Below are 23,715 nucleotides of genomic sequence, written 5' to 3'. Positions count from 1 at the left end.
TCTTTTCAATTTAAAGTAAAATTGAACAGAAGTTCAAAAATGTAACAAAACACACTGATGGAACAGGCCAATCAGAAATGTTGGTTCTGATTCAGCTGCCTCATATATGATTAGGCTTAAAGAAAGAGCAATTGTACCAACTTCCAAAATAAGACAAGAGCTATAAACCAAAGATTAAGCCTTAGGTGACGATCGTTACAAGGAGATGTTCATGAGGCGCCATACTTGTTTCTCCTCATTTGGATGGATAGAAAGACTCAAAACCACTTTCTTGAATAATATGGCATATAGTCTGTTGGGGAAATGAAGTTTAACTTTCATCGTAAATGGGCTCAGTACTCTCAGAGAAAATATTTCTTACTTTGAATGAAGATCAACATAGCAAATTTTCCACTGCTTGGCAAAGCTAAACAATGAGAGGAAGTCTTTTTCACAGATTCTATGCTGATTGTGAGCTATGGATTCTCTAAGAGACTGCTTTTAAGTATCTATAATCTCTGTTATTTTTGAAGATGTCCTACCTAAAATTTAGATTAGACAACTTGAAGTCTATGTCATTTTGATTACTGGTTTTTACACTTCAGTGATGAAAAGAATCAGCTTATTACAGATCCCTTATCCCTATTTCCAGATATTCTGAATCAGTGAGTCTTGGGTGGGATGCAGGAATCAGTATATATCACAGTGGCTCCATGTCATTATGATGCAAATATTCCACAGACTGTACTTGAGAAACCCTGCTCTGTAGATTCACTAAGCTTGAGATCATGGCGTCTAGTAAGTATTTTCTTCCTGCAGTTTCTAGAACACATGCTGCTCCCACTTTCCTTTCTTAAAAATGCTACTTATATCTGGGCCAAATCTAGGCCATGCTGTAAAAGAGAAAAATATTCTCTCTGTGAAACTCTATCTAAATGCTCAAACTTTGTGGTCTTCCAAGAAGGTGTGTGCACCTAAGAGTTGCACAAGGTGACGACCCATTGGAATGTAGAAAAAATATCAGAATTTCTACTTCTGTTTGCTTTTATCTAAAAAGAAAAAGTAAATTTTACTCATTTCCATAGATTGGGACAATAGAGTAAGTGCACTGTTTCTAAGTAAATAAATATACGTACAGAAGCAAGCATACTCAAACACTGAATTGGTAGGAATGAGTAATGAGGAGGTTGAGTCCAACTGCTCTAATAAGTAAAGCTTCCACTGTCCTAAACCCTTTAGCATGTAGTATAGCCATGTATCATTGCTTATATTTAACATACCTATTATTTTCTTCCCAATTAGAATGTAAACTAGAAGATAGGAACCGTACAATCTCCTCTCCTCACACCCAGCATTTAGCCAGGAGTTTCCAATTAGTGGATGTTAACTTGGAGATTAACCAACTGGTCTCATGTCTGTCAGTCATTAGTTCTCTGATTTTGTTGGGATTGCCAGTACCACGGCCTGCCCCTTCTCACCTCTTTGCTTTCATATGCTCTGCCGGTCAGAACAACTACTCTTCATTCACATTCCTTTCTCATGAACATGCACATGGTCCTTGTGTCTCAGCTCCAATGCCGCCTTCCCATTTTCCCACCTTCAGTGAGCTTTACTTGTCATCCTGACTTTCCAAAGGAACTCAGACATAACTCTGTTACAGCCATTGTCACCTGTGGGCAAGGCTGAACTCTCCTGGGTTCTGGTTTACAAGAGAAAGAGGTGTGTCTCTCACAAAGGAGACAACACATGTTCTTAAATGACTGGTTGAATAATGAAGGAAGGAACAAAAAGACTGCCTGTAGCCTTTGTCCCTGGAGGTAAAATAAACCTTGAAACATTATTTGTTTACAAGTTTAAAAGAATAAATAGCATCATCAAATCACCTTTAAGGGATTTTTCTCAGCATCTTTTCATTTCAAGGTGTGAAGAAGAAATTGCTGTGCTGGGGCTAAAAAGAATTTAGACACTGCTTTGGTCCAGGTTCCTTTCAAAGGCAGTAATTTATAAACAGCTATAAATGAGAAATGCTGGGAAGAATGCATGAGCACCCCAGAGTGCTGATGAGTTTATATGGTGATTTTTTTTTTAAGGAAATAAATGGATGAAGGCAACTATAAATGAAAGAACAAGGAATAATCTTAAATAAAGTTCATATCTTTAGAATAGAGATGTTAAATGGATCTCCCTTCACGGTTTCTTTCTTTAAATGAACATTTGAACATAGTTTTGGAAATTTTCTGTAGTTATGTGATTCCAATGTATTTTTAACCTCATATTTTCTAGCAGCTGAGAATGACTCCATCACATTAAGTGTATATTTCCAGAATGATTCCAACTGAGATGTTTTTTAATGTGTTCAGGTTGCTATTCTGTATTCTATACCTAAAACTCTAAAGAAATTACCAAGGACCTTTGGGGCCTGGGAAGTGATAAGAAAGCCTGATTTTTATCTTGGAAGTGAGGGACAAAATGTTCTCATCTTTAAAGTCAATGAATGTTTATACCTATTATTGGGGAAATGTCTTCCTTCCTCCCTTCCCTCTCTCTCTCTCTTTCTGGCAAATTCAGTGATTGAGGTAAATAATGAGGCTGTAAAAAACAACTGCTATAAAAACTATTTGTCCGTAATGGAATTGGCATTGGGCAAGAAAATCACTGTCCATTGCCATGACCACGCATCTGTCTGCTGTGCAAAGAACAGCAACAAGTGGGTCTAGGCCACTTATTTTACTCAGAAACATTTACAAGAGCAAAAATTACATGGAAATACAGATTTGGTCACATCCACAGCTATGCTATCTTTCCTAATGCTTTAAACTTTAGGCATCTAATGTAAATGTCACTTCAGTAATGTACTGCCAAGTTTCATTTTGTGTTTGAAAATAAAATAACAACAAAGCACAGTGGGAGAACTAGAAAGTCACAACTGCTTTTTTTCTCGATCCCAGATGTTGGAAAGTCAGAAGTTAATAACACAGAAGAGTCCCTGCTCCCAAAGAGCTTCTTGTCTGGGGAGATAGGAAATAAAGAAGTAAACACATAAATAAAAAACAATCATTTCAAACATGAGAAATGCCATGAAGGGATTTGGGTGACACCAGAGAAGGTAACTGATGGGCATGGGCGTGGGGGGAGGTGGTATGTTTTGATATTATGATCAGTATGTACTGATATAAGAGGATACTCGAGCAGAGACTTGAAAGAGAGGCCAGGTTGGAAAGCGCCCAAATATCAAAGCTCTGTGGTAGGCAGGAGCTAGTACAGTTGAAGCAAAGTGAACAAAGGATCAGGTGCAGCAGAGAAAATAAGCCAGCTAATGTGGGATCACTATACACGTCATGTCACTATACATAATGCCCTATGTCTGCCAATAATACACAACCTGAATCTAATCATGAGGATAGAAAAGATAGGCCCAAATTCTGCAAAACAATTGAAACGTAATCTTTTAAAATGTCACGATCATGAAAAACAAAAAAGAAAGAAAGGAAGGCTGAAGAACAGTCCCAGATTAAAAGAGACTAAAAAATCAAAAAGCATAATCAAATGTAATGTGCTATCCTGAGATTAGATACTGGATTGAAGGGGATGGGGTTGCTATGAAGAGCATTATTGGGAAACTGGCAAATGTTAAATATGTACTATTAAATAATATTATAGTATCAATGTTAAAGTTCCAAATTTGATCATTGCCCAGTAGTCATATAACAGAATATCCTAAAGTTCTTAGACATGAAGAGGTATAAGAGAAAGTAAATGTGGCAAAACATTAGTGATTAATATATTGGGATGAAGTTAAGTGGAAGTTTATTGAACTACTGCAATTCTTCTCAGTCTGGAATTAGTTCAAAATACGAAGTTAAAAAATATCAGTCTGGCTGCTGTGGACCCTTTTTAAGGAGGTAAGAGCAAAAGTAGCAAGGCCAGTTAGAAGGTCATTGAAACCCTCCATGTGAAAGGAATAGTGGCTTTGGAGAGGAAAACGGTAGCCTTCATCTTATTCCTGGTTTTAGGGAGAAAGTATTCAGTCTCCCACGATTAAGTGTTATGTTAGCTCTGGGGTTTTTGTAGTTGTCCTTCTCAGACTGAGGCAATTTTCTTCTATTTCTAGTTTATTGAGAGATTTTTTTTCTGGAATAGATATTGGATTTTATCAAATGCTTTTCTCCATCTTTTGAAATAAAATATGCATTTCTTTTCTTTTTTAGTTTATTAAAATGATGATTATCATTGATTTTCAAATGTTGAACCAACCTTGCATTCCTCAGACAAACCACACTGGATGTCTACTCTCACCATCTGAACAAGAAGTAAGTTTTTCAAGATTGTAGAATATGAGTTCAACAAACAAAATCAATTGACATAAAAGCAATGAACAATCAGAAATTGAAATTTTAAAAATCACTATTTATGATAGCATAAAAATGATGAACTACTTAGTGATAAATCTGACCAAAGATGTGCAAGACCTCTACACTGAAAACTATGAAATGTCCCTGAGAGAAATTAAAGGATACCTAAATAAATGTAGAGACATACCTGTTCATGTGTTAGAAACTCAATATTGTCAAGACACTAATTCCCTTGAAGTTCATCTATATATTCGAAACAATACCCAGAAAAATTCCAGCAGGCTATTTTGTAATAACTGACAATCTGATTCTAAAATTCATATGTAAATGCAAAGAACCTAGAACAGATAAAACATATTTCAAAAAGAAGAACGAATTTGGACAAATGGCATAACCTATTTCAAGATTTATTATAAAGTGACAGTAATCAGCACAGTGTGGTATTGACATAAAGAGAGATAAAGGGAACAGAATGGAGAATACAGAAATAGATCACACATGCATGGATGAATAACTGACAAAGGTGCAAAAGCAATTCAGTGGAGGGAGAATAGTCTTTTCAACACGTGGTGCTGGAATAACTGGACACCCACATGCCCCTTTCCTCCAAAATGAGCTTTGAGCTATACATCACACCATGTACAAAAATTAGGTCAAAGTGAATTATAGGACTAAATGTAAAACCTGAAACAATAGACCTTGCTGAAAATAACATAGGTGAAAATTATTGTAACTTTGGGTTGGACAAAGTCTTCTTAGATTCCACACTAGAAGTACTAAACATAAAAGAAAAAAGTGATAACTGGACCTCATACAAATTAAAACCTTTAGCTCTTCAAAAGCAGCTGTTAAGAGACTGAAAAGTCAGTCTAAAGAAAATACTTGGAATATATATGATAAAGAACTTGGGTCGAATATATAGAAAATCTTCAAAACTCAATATAAGAAAAAAAAAACACTAACATCTAAAAAAATGATCAAAATATTTGACCAGACATTTCACCAAAGAAAACATAGGGATAAGAAATAAGCATATAAAAACATGCTCAGCATCTTTGGTCATTAGGGGAATGCAAATTAAAACCCAATTAGATACCTATTACATTGGCTAAAATTACAGACAGACCATTCCAAACACTGGCAAGGGTATGGAAGAATGAGCGCCCTCATTCACTGCTAGTGGGAATATATAATGGTATGACTGTGGCAAAGTCCTCCAGTTTCATAAAAAGATAAACATACACCTTCTATATGATCCAGCCATTGTCCTCAGATTATTTAAGCATGAGAAAAGAAAGCATTTTCCCATACCGAGAGTTACATGCAAATATTTGTAGCAGCCCTGTTTATGATAGCCCCAAACTGGAAATAACTCAAATAGACAAATGGATAAACAAATTGTGGCTTATTCATACAATAGAAAACTACTCAGTAATAAAAATATTGAACTATTGACATAGGCAGTGACATTGATGAATCACAAAATAATTATGCTGAGTGAAAAAAGCCAGACATAAAGGAATACGTGTTCTCTGCTGTCATTTAATCTAGAAAATGCAAACTAATCTATACTGACAGAAAGTAAGCTAGTGGTTGCATGGGGATGAAGTAAGAACCTGGAGAAGATGGGGTAGACTATGAAGAAAGACAGGCAGGTTTAGCGGGTGAGGGATATGTTTACTGGCTTTGTGGTGATGATTTCACAGTTGTACACATACATGAAAACTTTAAAATTGCACCCATTTTTGTAAAAAATTGTACAAAAATTTTTAATTGTACATTTTCAATATGTGCAATTGATTGCATATCAATTATACCTCAAACAAATTGTGAGTTATATGCACCTGTTAGAGTGAATTAAAGACTGTAATAAAGCATTTTAGAACTTTAAAAACTAAAAATGGGTGTTGGAAAGCTTGTTTCATAATTGTATTTATTCCATTTTCCTTAAAAATTAATAGGTGAAATGAAAAGAATTAATCCCTCAAAAGAAAGTCCCAAGAAGGTCTGGTCAGCCCATTAGCTTCTGGGTAGGCATTTTTAACTTTCTAACGTAACTGGGTCTAGGCATATGCCTCCACAGTTATTCAGAATAAATAAATTGTATTTTGGCAAATTTCTCATATACTTCCAAATACTGCTAAAAGCTTTACTGCTTCCTCACTTCTGATTCTTGCTAAATGTTATTGCTTCCTACAACTATAATCTCAGCTAAATACAGTCTAGTGACATGAAGCCATGCTATATGTCAACCCCGTTTCAGTAAAAGTCCTCACTTTATTGTTAATAGTCCAAAGACACCCTTTTAAATTTAACTATAGCTTCTTTATAGTTGGGTCATCTTTAATCATTCATGAAGTAGAAACAAGAAAGGAAGATCCGATTTCTTTAGCTCAGTATTCAATCAAAAAGAAAAATTGCATATAAAATGCAGCTAGCAAATTGCCAAGCATCATGTGAACAATGATTTTTTTAAAATTGTTAATCACTTTATCATTGTGTTCCAATGAGTGTCCATCAGTCCGTCTATAAGCATCAGTCTCTTAGGTATCTGTTTCTAGAGAAAAAGTACTATTGAACCTCTCAAGGGAAGAACAAACAAAAGCCTCGTAAGTGATGGGGCTGCGCCGCAAACCCACCCTACCTGACACCATATCTGTGCTTGTCACCATTACCATGTACTGCTTCCCACAAATGCTCACTGATGTGCCTGAAATCTAGTAGGTTCTAATAGTAGGTGTTCAATAAATATTTCTAGAATTGGAAGGAATTGAAGTTGAAATAAAGGTATAATTTTCTAAGATAAAAAGAAAAGAACTGAAGTTTTTATTCAGAAGAGGGGATAGCTGCATCCGAACCCTTTTTTTGCATGATAACATCACATTGCATGTGGCTTTCTTTACAAAGAGCAATGTGGCTGCTTAATTTTTCTGCAGTTCCCTGAATAATATCCCACTGCATTCGTTCTGCATCCTCCCATTGCCAAAAAGCCAGATGCTCTTTCTTTGATCTATGTTTGTTCGGTAGTCGTATAGTGCATACTATTAATTGGTCAGTCGGGACTCACAATATTTATTCTTTTATGATCCAAACAACACTAATTCTGTTGGGGGCAGACAGCAGTTGTTGATGATATATTTTGGCCTAAGGTATTCTGTAAAACATCAGCCTGTGTTTACATTTGCCTTTCAAAAACATTAGAAGTCAAAAAATGACTCTTTCTTCCTCTCACTGTTGTTGTAAACCTAAAATGATCTAAAAAATAATCTTTAAAAAAAATCCTTATTTCTTCTTCTCATGTGCATTGCATTCCACATCCCACCCCCATCCCAGAGAAATCATGAATAAAATTCAGAATGTGACTAAACTTTCTTATAGTTTAAATCATAACAACTTTGTAAGTAGCAAATCTGTGTGAATGTATATGATTTGTGCTTGCTATAAAAAATATTCTTTAGTCGATATAGGTATATTAATATTTAAAAGAGTTAACTCTTCAAAAATATTTTGGAGAAAGACCCAACATGTCATGAATGCTTTCTGTGTACTTTAGGGTCTTGCATAGCATAAGCAGTCCTATGAGAAATGATTAAAAAATCGAGATTCCAAGAAATTAAGGAAATTGTCACATTATACCTGGCACAATCTAGATTATTTGACCCCCATAGCCCCTATTTTAATGCTCCACATTGGAATTACAAGTGTTAAAAGAGGATTTCCATCTTTGGAAAGTTGCTGCTTTCTAAGGTCTTAACACCCTACAGTCCTAGCCGCAAAATTTGGAGGAGACAGGCTAGCTTTAGAGAATCCAAGTTCAGTTCCAACAAGAGAGTAGGGTCACCTCACCTCTTTGTTTCTTGTTATATGCAGAGAAGCCCTGGTGACTGCTGGAGCAGACGGGTGTGAGGGGACCTGTCAGGGCCTCTCGCCAGCTCCTTGGAGGCTGCACACATCATGGCGGCCACTCTGAAGTCCCTATAGTTCTACTCTGGAAAAGCACACTGGCCAAGGTAGGAAGGCAGTTAGCAGAGAAGAGATTTATTAAAAACAGAATTGGGTATAGTGACTAAAAGAAAAAAAAAGCAGCAAGCATAGAGCATAAGGGTTGGAGGTCAATGATATGTTTCATTATCGCCCCGAGGCTTCTAATGGAATATGGATTCGTTTGCCCTGTGAAGGATGGTTACAGCATACATTGGTGGTAATATTCTCCTTGCAGAATATTTATAAAACTTGTTCTCCTGTCATAGCTGATATATCATCATTTTATAGTAAGGCAAGCTTAAGGGACATGTAAGTTTTTTCAAGAAAGAAGCTCATGGACTAAAACTGGTAGAGCAGTATGAGAGAAGATATTAGACAAATTTATAATTGTCTCTTTTATGAAATGTACTCAACACATGATATATGCACCTAATTTCAGTAATACTTGTGAGTTGTAGGACACAAGGGTACCATTCCCAGCTTTTGGTTGGGAAAAGTTAGACAGCATAACCGAGTTATGTAGCCAAAACCTCATATGGGTTTGTGGCAAAAACATAGGTCTCTCAAGCCCATGTGCTGTCAGTTACTAGCTGGACTTAGCATATGTCCTTCTTGCCAGGAAAGACTATGCAGTTAACTGTGGTTTCCAGTGCTTGGCTGCTCTGGAGTAAAATGTCATTGTTTTGAATTATCACCCTCATCAAAAAAATAGGTATAATGGTGATATACCAGAAAGAAAAGAAAATTTAAAAATTCTTTTTAAGGAGCTACATCCATGAATCAGACTCAAACAGTACCACTTCTGATCCTGCCATTGATTTTTCTTGTCAAATACAACTCCCATGAATATTTATAAATTAAATGCCTATGAAGGAGGAACTCATGTTTTATTAATGTCTTCTTTACTAGGAAAGAATTTTTACTCTGAGAGTTCCGTATCTGTCTTATCACAGTCCCATTGGAGAGAGGAAAGATATACAATTTTTGCTGTTTAAGTCATTTAGATCAGAAATGTTCTTCTAGATTACTCTGCCTGACCTGTATATGCCTGCCACTGGAAAAAAAAGGGGTGTGTGTGTGTAGCTGATTAGAACCACTTTGAATTTTGAATTGACAGAAATTTGTGCATTCAGACTGCCCTGTGCTCTGGCTCACTAACATTGCTTAGTGGAAATGTTGAAAGAGGACCTGACACCTAGATGGAGAGATTTTTTTTTGTCTAAATTCCTCATTTCTTGAATTTTGAAACTACAAAGGAATGTTAATTATTCCAGTCTTTTCTTCTCTCTAAAAGAAAATATTTTAATCATCCAAGAATATGATTTAACAACCCTCTCAGATTCACGTAACTTTTATTTATTGGCCTTTTGAAATTTAGATGAAATGTTTCTACAGTGATTGATTTGTCACCTGACCCAGTTTCCTGGGCTGAAGTGGAACAGGGTTTATGAGTTCCCCAGAGATGTGAAATAAAGTGGTTTGAATTCAGGCGCTGGAGTTGGACAGCCTTGGATTCAGTCCCCACCCGTCACAACTGGCTTGTGCACACTGGACAGTTATGCAATAATTCTGGGCACATTTCTTAATCATTAACATTGGTTTTCCAATAGGAAGTAGCCCATATTTATTTTTTCTAAATATTATCTGACACAATGCTTGAAAGTACCTGGCAAATAGTACATGCACTATAAATGTTAGCTATTATTACTGTTACTGTGTTGGAAGAATTGATAGGGTTTCTAAGATCCCTAAGGATGGAAGGAATCATTCAGCTATAAAGGGTCGTACATGTCTTGACTGATGTAGCTGAAACTGAGTTGGATGAAATGCAAGTGAAGTCAGCCCATGGAGTTAATGGAGATGCAAGGGACCTGGAGAGCAAGCAGGGACATGAAGTGCCTAGGCAGAGGGCTCCAAAATCAGTGCTCAGACCTCAGACCTGCCTGGTGGTACCACCAGACACAGCCTGGGAGCTCTTCTCTTTGCAGACCCTTCAAAGTACCTGGTATTGCTGCTGCTCTAGGAAGGAATAAATCCTCACTCTGCCTACTTCATTGTATCACAGTCTCCAAATTCAGCATTTCGGAGAGGTGGGTCTGATCAGTAAAAGCATCCAGAAGAGAAAGCACACATTTTCACTTTCTAAAGGGGAGTCAGTTCACCCACCATGACTCACAGGGTGGAAGATCTCCAAGGAAAGATAAGTAAATGCTGACCAGCCAGAAGACTCTGTCTTCAAAAGGAGGATAGGATCAATGTCAGGGGTATTATCAGAACCAAAGGTAACGGTGTGAGTCATTCTGCAATATGACTCATGTCTACAATGTAGGTTAGGCAGGTCAATAGTTAGACCGACTGAGTTATCTAGCACCTGAGGTCCCTTACTGGTCATTTTGAGCTGGAAGGTGTCTATCTGGCTGTCCTCACGGCAGCCCCTCAGCTGTCTCTGCGAGCTCTCAGAATGCTTATGAAAAACACTGCGGGTTGACCTATTTGTGAATTAAAGCAGTTTCCTTGATCTTGATGGTCTCAGCAATTCTTCCCAGACTTAAACAAGAGAATATAGATTAGGGTTTCTGATTTGGAAAAAGGGAACACTCATGAGGGCAGGTATTATTGCCCCTTTCCCACCTCCTCCAGCCACAGCCCAGACTCCCGAGTTCTCATGCTTGGGGGCAGGCTTAGAGAAGCCTTTGAATATCTTCCTTAAAAGCAAATCAATTTACTCAAACTTAGCATAAATAGAGAACATAAAAATAATTTTACCAATTATTTAAAATTACATAAAAGTGATGAAATTTTAATTGGTTCAACTGTTGTGGAAAGCAATATGAAGGTGCCCGGAAAAACTAAAAATAGAAATACTATTTGTCCCAGGAATTCCACTCCTAGAAATTTACCCGAAGAAAACAGGATCACAGATTCAAAAAGACATATGCACCCCTATGTTTATCGCAGCACTATTTACAACAGCCAAGAAATGGAAGCAACCTAAGTGTCCATCAGTAGATGAATGGATAAAGAAGAGGTGGTACATATATACAATGGAATATTATCCAGCCACAAAAAGAAAACAAATCCTACCATTTGCAACAACATGGAAGGATCTAGAGGGCATTATGCTCAGTGAAATGATTTCCCTCATTTGTGGAGTATAAAAACAAAGCAGAACGGAAGAAACAAAACAGCAGCAGACTCACAGGCACTGAAAAGGAACTACTGGTTACCAAAAGGAAGGGTTTGGGGAATGTTGGTGGGGAGGGAGAAGGGGATTAAGGGGCACTATAATTCACAATCACAATATCAGTAGGTCACAGGGAATGCAGTACAGCACGGAGAGGACAATGACTCTACAGCATCTTACTATGCTGATAGACAGTGACTGCAATAGAGTGGGTGAGGACTTGATAATACCGGTGAATGTTGAAAACACTGTGTTGTCTATGTGAAACCATAGTAATATTGTATATCAATGATACTTTAATAAAAAAAGTGAAAAAAAGTAATACAATTTTTAGAAGAGGAATTTTGAAAAAAATAGGAGAAATGGCAAAATTCACTATCACAACATTCTAACAAAATCACTGTAGGCCTTTTGGCTTATTTTCTGTCACAGATCCTTTGTTATTAAAAGCCATTTGGTTGCTTCCCCAAATCATTCTTATAAAATGGCATTTGAAGATCAGCTCCAGGTGTATGCATGTATCTGTGGAGTCTGGGGGAATTAGAGATTGTGGCTTTGATCTAACTAACATTTAAATACAGCACTTTCTTTGTGTCAGGCCCTGTTCTAAGGGTTTTGTATATTAACTCATTTAACCCCTTAGCAATGTGTTGGGTGGTGAGGCCACTACTCCACAGATGAGGCCCCTGAGTGGCAGGGCCAGGATTCAAACACAACAGCCTGGACCCAAACATACCCTCACAACCCTGGCACTACACTGCTGTTTGCTGAGTTCTGGAATGCTGAAAACAGAAAACAATCATACTTTTCTGGTCCAGGACTCTCCGTGGCATTGCCAAAGCCTTTCTTCCGATGGGCGTTGTGGACTGTTCTGAGATCATCGGGCATCTCTCCTAGGGTCTTCCCCGAAGGTGGCCATCTCAGCATTGCTTTGCAGGCTGGGGAGGTCTGTGCAGAGCAGACCAGAGAGAAGACATAGCTACACAGAAGCATGGACCTTTCTTGGGATTATTCACTCTCTGCAGCCATTTCCTAGACCCTGTTTAAAAATAGATAGGCAATAGAATAATGTAAAGTTTTCCCAATTAGGAACATGAGATAAAAGAGAAAACTTTCACCAGTCAAAACACCAACAGTGCAAAACCACCACAAATTCCTTTGAATGAAATATAAAGATATTTCAAGCGAAGAGAAAAGTGTTGAGTTGCTACAGGTTCAATGAAAGAAGGGCTTCTTATCAGGGGGGTGCAGGTGAGGGCTTCTAGGGGGTGGGATTCTCAGCTGGAAATTCACTGCTAGAGAAATCTCACTCTGAGAAATAAGTACCTTCAGGTGATGTGTGCAGTGTCCATGCTCTCTTCCTCAGGCAGACACCTAGGACACTGCTCCCTCCCAAACCTCATCTCTCCCTAAGAGATGCTTTGTTTTGCCAATAAAGAAATGGGCAACCTGAGGGGCCATGTCTGAGTTTCCACTGGGAGCAGACCTCAGGTCTCCAAAATATCTCTATAGGTTGTCCCTTCAATACTTGCATTTTCTTCCTCTTTCTTTCCTTCCTTCCCTCCTTCCTTCCTTCCTTCCTTCCTTCCTTCTTTCCATACTTCCATTTCTCTCTCTCTATCTCTGTTTCTTCTCAACTCTTCCCGGTTGGATCAGAAAATGCAAAAAAAATAATAATAAACCCCTCTTCCAGGGAATTATCCAAAGGTAAGCACATTCTCACGTAGTAATAACTGTAGCAGGTGTTATCCTTGTTAAGCACCCAGTGTGGGCAAGATGCTTTCAATGCACCACTTCCAATCCTATAAAAATATTCTAACAAGTAGCTATAATCCCATTATAGAGATGAGGAAAGTGAGGCCTTCAGAAGTAAGGGACTTGCTCAGGGTCACACAGTGACCTTGAATTAGAGCTGGGATTGGAAGTGAGGAGCACATGGAAGCAAAATCCATGTTCCTTCCTCATGCAGCCTGTCCTGGAGACTCGGAAGACAGGCAGGCTTGAGGTGGGCTTGGTGTTTAAAATGGAATGCTTGTAGATATGACTATTTAATTCAAAACCAGATGGTTTTTTCCCTGAATCATTTGACTTTATTAAACAGAATCTAAGGAGGTGTTGCACACTGGCTTTTTTTTTTTTTTGTCTATCTGTGAACCATAATGGGAAAAATAATTTTTATGAGATGTGTGTGTTCCTGAAGCCATGGCTCCAAATGGCCAGTGAATGAATGAGTAAAATGCAGCCGGAAGGAAAATGGAGAGGGGAAGCAGCATGGCCTCTCAGAAATGATGCAATGCCCCTCCCTCCACAGGCTATAAAACATCTTCAGGACAGGTGTCACAGAACCGTGAGACTTGGAGAACTCGGCATTTAATGAGCCCAGGCATTTCTCAACCGTGCATCATGAAGATCCCTTTAGACCAGAGTGCTTTGAGTTATTTCCCCCACCAAGTAATTAAACTGTGTGACATCCCTTCTCCCATACTTACTCTCACCCTCACACGCGGCTTTGTTAACGGGAACGTGCCATACTGTAATGTGTTCAGCAGCGCCAGGTGTGGGGTGTAAATCTGTCTGCAGGAATAGGAAGAAACCTCTTTGTGTCTTTGTGTAACTTTCAGAAACAGAGAAGTCAAATAGCTAGTGGGTGAAAGGCTTTATTTCATTTGTCATTTTTGCTATCTAATAAAGAAATTGTCTAGCAAGGAAAAATTGTGAGCTTTGTAGTACTTGGTACTCTTCCAGAGCTTTAACACTGAGCAGATATCCATAAAGTGAAGTATTAGAATCATTCCAGGAGTTTGCACAAATCCGTTTGCCACCTGTCTAGCATGGTCCCAGTGTTCATTCTTCCCGCGTACCTCATGGCATCATTCTTCAGTTGACAGGGGTGTCATCATTTTTGGGTATTGATCCTACCCCTTTATGTCTTGGCAGTTGAATTTCTTTCTTTATTTTAGGGTGGTGTGAGAACAAGAAGACAGAGCTAGAATTCAGCCACCAGACTAGATCTCAGGGATCTCTGAGCTGCCACGCCCGGAGTGTTGAACAGCTGCATTCGGTCCAGGCAGGCCGATCATGAAGGGGCTTCAGGTCACAGTTTGTAAGCATCAACTGAACTTTCCCATCCAGGCACATTTAAAGGCTCCCAGCCAGCCAGGGAAATTCTCGGGCTCATATCTTTCTGCCTCCCTCTCTTTATCTCTCTGTCCTTTCCCCTTTCCTTCTTTCTTTTCTGGACCTGTGTTAAATAGCTCACCTCTACTATGTATGTGAGGGGGCAGGAAGGTATGAAATTGTTCAGCCTTTCTAAGAATGCACTGTGCTTCATCCTGCAAAGGTAAATATAATTTAGCATGAAATAATGTTGAAGTGTGAACACTGAATTATATTTCCCACCAGCCACCCTAAAACCTATATTCTTTATTTTTTAATGTATTTTATAATTTATAATTTATTTTAGTTTTATGAACAAGTTAAAAAATAATATAAAGCATTTCTGAGTACCCTTAACCCAGATTCCCAAGTGCCACCATCTTACCACATTTGCTCTGTCATTCAATCTGTCTTACTTGTTCTTTTGTAGATGATAGATGGATGCTTTTTTGTCTAGACCATTTGAGAGTAAGTTGTAAGCTGGAGACATTGTACTGATTCATTGATGAATATTTCAGTGTGTATGTCCTAAAAATGAGAGCATTCTTTTATGTAACTGCAGCATGACTATCAAGATCAGGAAATTAACATTGGTACAGAAATATCTGATCTGTGAATCTTATTCAAATGTTTCCAGTTATCCCACTAATATCCTTTATAGCAAAAATAAATTATATGCATGTGTGTGTGTGTGTGTGTGTGTGTGTGTGTGTGTGGTTTGGAATCCAGTCTAGGACTCCACCTCACATCGAATTGCCATGTTTCTTCAGTCTCCTTTAGTATGGAAAACTCCTCAGCCTTACTCTATTGGTTGTGACTTCTTAATGCAGGCCGTTTATTTTGCAGAATGTCCTTCAATTTAAGTTAGTCTGATGTTTCCTTACAGTTAGTTCACACTTTACATTTTTGACAGAAATACCATAAAACACTGTATCCTTCTCGGTACATCAAATTAGGAGGCACATAACTTTATCCTAATACTGGTGATATTAACCATAATTATAAGGGTTAAGATTTTACTCAGCCATAGAAAAGAATGAAATGTTGCCGTTTGTGACAATATGGATGGACGTAGAGGGTATTACGCTAAGTGAAATAAATCAAAGAAAGACAAATACCATATTATTTCATTTATGTGTGGAATCTAAAAAACAAAGGAAAAACCAAAACTGAAATAGATGCGTAAACACAGAGAACAGCCTGGTGGTAACCAAAGGGAGGGGGTGGAGGAATGGGTGAAATAGATACAGGGAAAAACTAATGAGAATTTTAGTTCTCCATCTTGATCTGGGTGATGGTTACAGGAATGTATATACATGTCAACAGTCATCAAACTGTATGTTAAGATTTGTGCATTTGATTGTATGCACCTCAATTCAAACAAGTAAAAATCTAAAAAATAATTTAAAAAGATAATGCCTTCAAGATTTCTTCCCTACAAAGTTACTATTTTAACCTTTGTGACTGATAAGTTTCTCATAGGCTATATATCACAAAATTGGAATTATCCAATATATTGTCCTGGTTTTTATACTTAATATTATACTGTGACCAGTGTCCCAATCAATATTCTTTGGAGGAGGATTTTAATATATTTGCATACTATTTCCTCATATGGGTAGATCAGAATTTATTAAAAATACTTCCTTGGTCACCTACATTATTTCCACTATTTGGTATTCTAAATAATGGTTTGATGAATGTCCTTGTCTAAGAGTATTTGTTAGCATTCTGATTAGATTACTGGAAGTGGAAATAGTACCCAAACATTAAGGCCCTTTCTGCATATCTTCAAAATCCTTCTCAGACAGGTTAATAAATTTACTACCTAACAGTTAAAATGACTTTTTTAAAAAAACTTTACTGGCATTATTATTGTTTTGTCTCTGCCCATTTGAGAGTAGGGTGAAAAATGCATGTTAAAATGTAGATTCCTGAGTTCTGCATTTACTGAAGATGGAGAAAATTGAAACAGAAATCTCTTTTACTCTAATAATGAGAAAAGTCAGATACTGTGTAAAATCACTTTTCTTGAACCTAACAGAGAGCTGCGGTTGTAAGCCCAACAAGTGGACTGATTTCCAAAGGAGGACAAGACTCTTTGAGGACAGAAGGGACACATGGATTGTTTCATCTTTGACAGAAAATAGAAGGAAGGGGGCTGCCGTAAACAAGGGGTAAAATCAAATCAACTAAAAACCTAAAAATTTATGTAAAGCAGAGTGTGACCTAGCATATCAGCTTAGACTCCACAAGCTGCACACAGAGTAAGTTCACACTCATGTGCAAGCTCATCTTCACATCTAAGCCGTCAGTACATATTTCCCAGACATAAGGTAACAGAAACACACTGTGGCAGATTTTGAAGACTATGGTGCATGTCAGGTTATATCAGCAACATAAAATATCAAAGAGCCCGACTACTGACTACATCAACTCAAACCACCATATTGTTGCCCAGACAGAAGAGGTGTGCCCACTACCAGGTATAAATGCTATTTAACTCAGGTTTTCATCATTCTTCTACACACAACATTGGGCATTCATCAAAATTATGAAATATATAAAATTAAAAACAGGGAAAACGACCCATTGTCAAGAGAGAAATCCACTATAAAGCAAGACATAGAAATGATTCAGTTGTGTCAACTATCAGACAGAATCTTTAAAATAACCAGGGTTGGCTTCTGGGTAGAATAGAATGAAACCCCGGTAGGATGACTCACCCTGAAGAAAACAACTATAAAACTTGAATGTGATACAAAGCCACTACCTGAAGGTACTGGAAAATGAAAAGAAGCAGAGGGAAATTGGTGGGGAGTGCATCCTTGTCTGAAGGAGGGATATGAAGAATTCTGCAGGTGAACTCCCGTCTCATCACTAAGTAGTCACCCTGCCTTCTAAGTTTCCACTTTCCTTCAAGTTGCATTTCACTCATTGGTTCACTGGCCATTTGCAGGTGTGACTTTAAGCATGTGTTCATCATAAAACTTGTTTTTCCTCTTATGCCACACAGATAATGAAAAAGGCCGGTGGGCAACACCTCCTGTTTTTTCCTCTTGAGAATATATTCCATTTTCTTGGTCCTTTTGAATTGTATACTGGATATGGTAAGTATGGAGATTCTGTATTCTATTATTTTTCTCCAATAAATATTGTTTTCTTCAAAAATGTGATTCATGGTATTAACAGATTCACTAATTGTTTTAGGCACTGTACTGGAGAAGTCACAGAGAATAAGACAGAAAGATCTTCACCCCACAGAGAGAAAGAAGCAACAGACATTGAAAAGTAAAAAATAGGTAAAACATTGCCACCATGATGGGTGTAATAAAAGGAATAAATATGGTAAGACTGTAGCCCAGGGTTCTAAAAGTTTTATGTAAAGAATTAGATAGTAAATATTTTAGACTTTTCAACTATTCAGCTGAGTCATTGTAGCACCAAAGTAGCTATAGATGATACATAAATGAATAAGCATGGCTGTGTTCCAATAAAATTTATATAAAAAAATGGATGGTGAGCTGGTTTGGCCCCTGGTCCAAATTTTCCAAACCCTGTTCTAGGAAATAAAGCACACTTTATTCTTGATACTTTTGAGTGGTCCAAGAAGACCTCTCTGAGGATATCTTAGCTGAGACTTTAGGAAATGCCAGTGTCTTCCAGAAAAAAGAGTAGCAAGCATAATAAGAACTCTCAAGAGTGGAAACAACGTGGACTGTTGCAGGAACTGTCGGGAGGCCAGTTTGGATGCAGTGAGGTCAGAAGGGGCAAACTGGGGTTGGAATGGACAGGGATGATGATGCAGGGCTGGTAGGTCAGTGAGGAATTTAGATTTTCTCTCAAATGCTAGGGAGAATCACTCAAGGTTTTTAAAAATGGAGTGATGTGACCTGACATATAATTTAAAGGCCATGCAATATGTTGTGTGGAAAATGGATTGGAAGGTGACAAAGAGAGTCAGAGAGGAACTCAGCCTGGAGGCGTTTGTGAGACTCACATGAGAGGCAATTTGAAACTTTTACTTGGTATTCATAGACTACCAAGTATTATGTCACTACTATTATTTGCCCTTCTGAGGTTATATCATTCTTAGGAATTAGTTACTGTTCTTATCCAGAATTAAAATTTAGGAACCATAGTAACTTTCGTTCAAAGTGATGGAGCTGGATGTGAAGCCAGGAGGACTTATGCCACTCTCCCATAGTCCTTTGACCTTAAAGGTGCCCTTCCCACGGCTGCCTATGGCTACGTGGTAGAGTGATTTCCAGAATTCCTTGGCTCAATCCACCATGATTCAGCAGTAGGCCATCCCACCTTTGGCTTTTGGCACTTCCTCCATCCAAAAGCCTGTGTATATGATCCTTAAATACAGCGGATTCAGTGTTCTTCCGAGGGAACCTTCTCACCTCTGAAAGCACGTGCCAGAGGATATCCACAGCTGAAGTATGGCTGAGTGTATTTGTGAGCACTGTGAAACGTGAAGATCTTGCCATTATTCAGAAGATACTGTGTTGAAAATACTGAAAATGCCTTAAATATCAGTTTCTCTTTGTTTTCAATGATTGATTGTACCAGTTTGTCACCATCTTCAGGATTAAGGTGTTTTTATTTGTTTGTTTTTAACCAAGCAGCAAGCACTTTTTGAGATTATTAACTCACACTTAATTCAATGCATTGAGGCATAATGAATGGTTAGAACTGGTATGTGTTTGCGAGATCATGCAGGGTGGGAGTTTTCAAACTGTGCTCTAGGGAGGCAGCAAATTCAAGGGAAGAAAGATGGAAGCTCATGAGGAACAGGTCTCCTTTAACTGAAGCACTTTATTTGATGTTTTGAACTTTTGGATAACATTTTTTTTAAAAAAAAAGCTCTACTGTTTGAACCTTCTTACATGGTTCAAATGACTTAATTTTTACAAAAATGTAAATGAAGGCCCAGAAAGACTAAATGATTTGTCTTAAGAACCCATGAAGAGTCAGTGACAGGAAAGGATTAGAACTCTTTTAAGTCCTGAATTTGTCACTTTGAGAGTCAGTGTGACAAAAGTTAGAGAAAATGTTGGGTCAACAGACTTGTATCTAACAATTATTAGTTGTGTGTTTAGGCAAATTATTTTACCTCCCTCAAATCTCCTGGCTTATAAGAGGATTTTTGTTGTCTTTTGTTTTCCTTCCGTCCACTCCAACATTTTCTCACAGAAATGTGACTTTCAGCGAGGTGAGAAAGGGTGAGCTTGGGCAATTCTCTCTTCTTCCTTGCACATGTTACTTCACTAGGAGTACTCTGCATCAGAGCACTTTTTGTCTGTTTATTAACTAGTGCAACCAGTCTGAATAGAAACCTTTAACTCTGTAGAAGATCCGTAAACACTTGTTAATATACAGATCTGCCAATCTTCTATGAATTGAACAACCCATCTTAGTTTAACGATATGCTCAACTATAATTAATGGAGCAATGCCATCTGCTGGCAGTATGAATAATTACAATCATTTACATGAAGGAAATCTTGAGGGATTTTTTTCCTTTTGGGTTTGTATATTGTTTTAACAGTGTTCAGAGAAAATATTGTGGGAACATTTTCTGTCTTTTATAATAAAAATATGATCTCTGTATACCATAAAAAATCTCTTCATTTTCCCTTTAAAATGACAAGACATGTACCCTCACCTATACTGAGAAATCTAAGCAAGACTGTGAAAAGAGGCAGGAAGTGAACAGATGCATCTGCGGGAAAGGGAACGGAACAAGGGTGAGGGGTGCCCCCCTGTGGACATTCAGAGCCTTACCTGGAATTAAGGGATGGAGGCTGCATGGGTGAGGTGAGACCCTTACAGAATTTAGTATTAATGGTGAGATTCCTGAATCCCTGGAAAAACGCCAAGTCTCATTTGCTATCGTACCTTCCTTAAGGGACAAAACCTCTCTCAGCATGCTCATGCTATTCCTACCATGTTTTAACATACCAGTAAATCTGAAAACCAGGAAGTTTGACAAGCATGTCACCATTCCTGTTCAAAAGGGGTCCTCCCTATCCCTTTGCTCTTGCAAATATGAGGATTTACAAGGCAAAAAGGGCTTTGCAGATGTAATTATATTAAGGATCTTCCTGGATTATCCTGGATTATCTAGGTCAACCCAATGTAATCACAAGGATCTTCATAGGAGGCTGAAAGAGGATCAGTGTCAGAGAATGCCTTCTGAGGAAAGTAGAGGAAAGTAGAGATAGGTGTGATATGGCCGCAGCCCTGAAATTTTGGCCAAGGAATATCTGCAGCCTCTAGAAGCCGGAAGAGCAAAGAATGGATTCTCCCCTGAGCCATGGCCAATACCTTGATATTAGCCCCAAGAGACTCATTTAAGACTTGTACCTCTGATATTTTAAGAACACAAATTTGTGTTGGTTTAAATCAGTAAATTTATGGTAATTTGTTAGAGCAGCAATAGGAAACTAGTACTGTACCTATCTTTTAATCAATAAGGATTTTTAAATATAATCATGCTATTATCACACTTAAAATGAGTAATTCTTTAATATCAAATACCATATTCAAATTTTCTTGCTTTTGAAGCTCTAATCACTGTGTTTAATCATCACCAGCTTAACACACCTGCTTTCCCGACCAGACCATGGTTGATTCTATTCAGCAATATATCCCCTACAGTGCCCAAATCATAGCACATAGTAGATACTTAATAAAAGCAGGTTAGATTGAAATGAAGCACATCAATAACAGCTTTGATGTGGAATTTCTGAAAATGCAACTTCATTATTATGACTACATACACCAGGTCAGAAAGACATCACATTACAGTGACCAAGTGACTATTAATTGATGAACTCATCTATGACAGTTTTTTTATGTATAGTTTTTAATTGAATCATTATAACATCCTGTGAAGCATTATTACTTTATACAGTGGGTCACACTGAAATTTATTAGAGATCAGTAATTTGGTAAATCTCCAATAGGTGAGCAGCAGAGACACGATTCAAATTGGAAACACGTACCATGACACACACTACATTCTTCATGAAGAGGTGCTTAGAACTGAGGGCGCAACAGCCGATAGATGGGGAGCAAACCGTGGAGGCCCAGGCCAGAGCACAGCTTGCTGTGAGTCAGATGGTAGAGCTGTAGGTGGAGAGAGTAAGAGACTGGCAGAGAGAGACCCTGAAGCCAGGCAAACTGGCACATGATGATTAATAGTTAATGTAAAGTGTCATTTCGTTCCTGAGTTGAAATTGAGCGAGAATGAATGTTATCCCCACACACAAAAAAAATTATCAGCTGCAGTAAAAGCAAAATGGAGCCCTTAAAAGGCTATGGTGTGACATTCTTCCTGGGTATTGATCGGACTTGTTACTCTTCAGCTTCCTGACTGTGGTAGGCTCTGTTATGCCTCCTGAAGATACCTGGTCCTAATCCCTGGGACCTGTGCCTGTTACCTTGAATGGCAATATGGATTCAGCCAGTGTTTACATTAAGGATCTTGAGATGCAGAGATTATCCTGAGTTAATTTTGTGGGCCTTAAACATCATGTCCTTGGAAGAGGGCGGCAGAAGGAATTACACAGAGAAGGCAGTGTGACTGAATGTGGGTAAAATTGCAATATTTCCAGAATCTCTAGCCGGGCCTCGTCCATCTCCATATCAGTAGGTAATTACAAAGGCCAGTGAGGGCTTATCTAGACCAGAGAGGTTGGGTGGGGGCCTCTTCTTCTGCAGCCTGGTTGTGAGAGACAAGGGAGAGCAGAAATGGACTGCTTGTAAGAAAGAAACGGATTTCTCCCACTTTATTTCTCCCTTTGACTGATTTCGATTTCAAAGGTATCTTGCCCCAGGATTTTCCCCCTCGAGTTACAGTGAAGCAGACACAGATTTGGCTTGAGAGATGAAAGAAGGGCTCAAAGGGCAAGACATGCAAGGAGTGCAGCTCTAGCAGCTGGAAAAGGCAAGGAAAGAGATCCTCCATGGGAGCAAAACCCAGCTGACACCTTGACTTTAGCCCAGTGAAACTGATCTGGGACTTCTGGCCTCCAGAATCATAAGAGAATAAACTTCTGTTGTAAGTCATGGAGATTGTATAGGAATCTAGTATAGGACAGTATAGGAAACTAGTGCACCCACTAGATAGGTTCTGCTCCCTCACACACAACACCAGTTCTCAGGCACCAGCGAGGTATACAATAATGAACTCAATTCCAACACTACCTACCTGGAGATGGTGTCAGATTCCACAGGTTAAGGGCTCAGTCCCGCAAGACTGACCCCCAGGCCCCACTTCAGAGACCAGTCTCCAGGCTGTTACCTGTGCTTCTGAAGATGGGCTACAGATTGGAAGGTCCGATAACATCCTCCTTAGGCATCATTAATTTGCTAGAGCAGCTCAGAGAACTCGAGCACACTTACCAGTTCATTAAAGGATATGATAAGGGATACAAACCAACAGCCAGATGAAGAGATGCACAGGGCAAGGCCTCCAAAAAAAGAGCTTCCTTCTGGGGGGCCTGGGACCAGGGTCAGTGGCAGGCAGAAGCATTCTGGTTCCCTGAGTGTGGAAGCGCTCTGAAAAACGGGAAAGGGAAAAAAAGGGGCAGGGGTAAAAAGGGCTCTCTTGGGTTTTTAAGGAGGCTTCATTATTTAGTTGTGATTGACTAAGCCATTGGCCTTTGGCTAATCAACCTCTAGCCCCCCTGCCCTCCCCACTCCCAGGTATGGGGGTCTGAAATTTCCCACACTCTATTCACAGGCAACGGGCCTCTGCCCTTGGGTGGAGGGTGGGGGGGGTGTCTCAGAGTCTCATTAACATAACAAGATGCCCACTTCACCTTAAGACTCTGAAGCACTTTTAAGAAAGTGTGGATGAAGACAAATATATCTGAGAAATATATTTTGGTCTTCTGAAAAACCAAACACATATTTCTTATAAATCATTACATGACACTCACATAAAAAGATTATTAGCAATCGCAGGTATATTTTATGGAATAGCTATGCCTCCGAAAATACTCCTGAAAAAGTACACAGAGGCATCTCAAATCATTCTCCCCAT

At 38.6% G+C, this 23,715-nt stretch overlaps 1 long non-coding RNA gene across 1 annotated transcript; it reads right to left on the bottom strand.

The window, feature by feature from the left end:
* Window positions 1–14,148: 14,148 nt before the first annotated feature.
* Window positions 14,149–22,797, bottom strand: LOC118973084 (uncharacterized). Its single transcript, XR_005062307.2, has 3 exons — window positions 21,671–22,797; window positions 15,072–15,183; window positions 14,149–14,831 (listed from the first exon to the last, which is right to left on the bottom strand). It is a non-coding gene; the product is annotated as an uncharacterized lncRNA (long non-coding RNA).
* Between the last annotated feature and the right edge of the window lie 918 nt (window positions 22,798–23,715).

The sequence above is a fragment of the Manis javanica genome, chromosome 13 (assembly GCF_040802235.1).
Source record: "Manis javanica isolate MJ-LG chromosome 13, MJ_LKY, whole genome shotgun sequence".
Taxonomy (NCBI): domain Eukaryota; kingdom Metazoa; phylum Chordata; class Mammalia; order Pholidota; family Manidae; genus Manis; species Manis javanica.
Note: the sequence above shows the minus strand (reverse complement) of the source record. Positions and strands in the feature narration are given on the sequence as shown.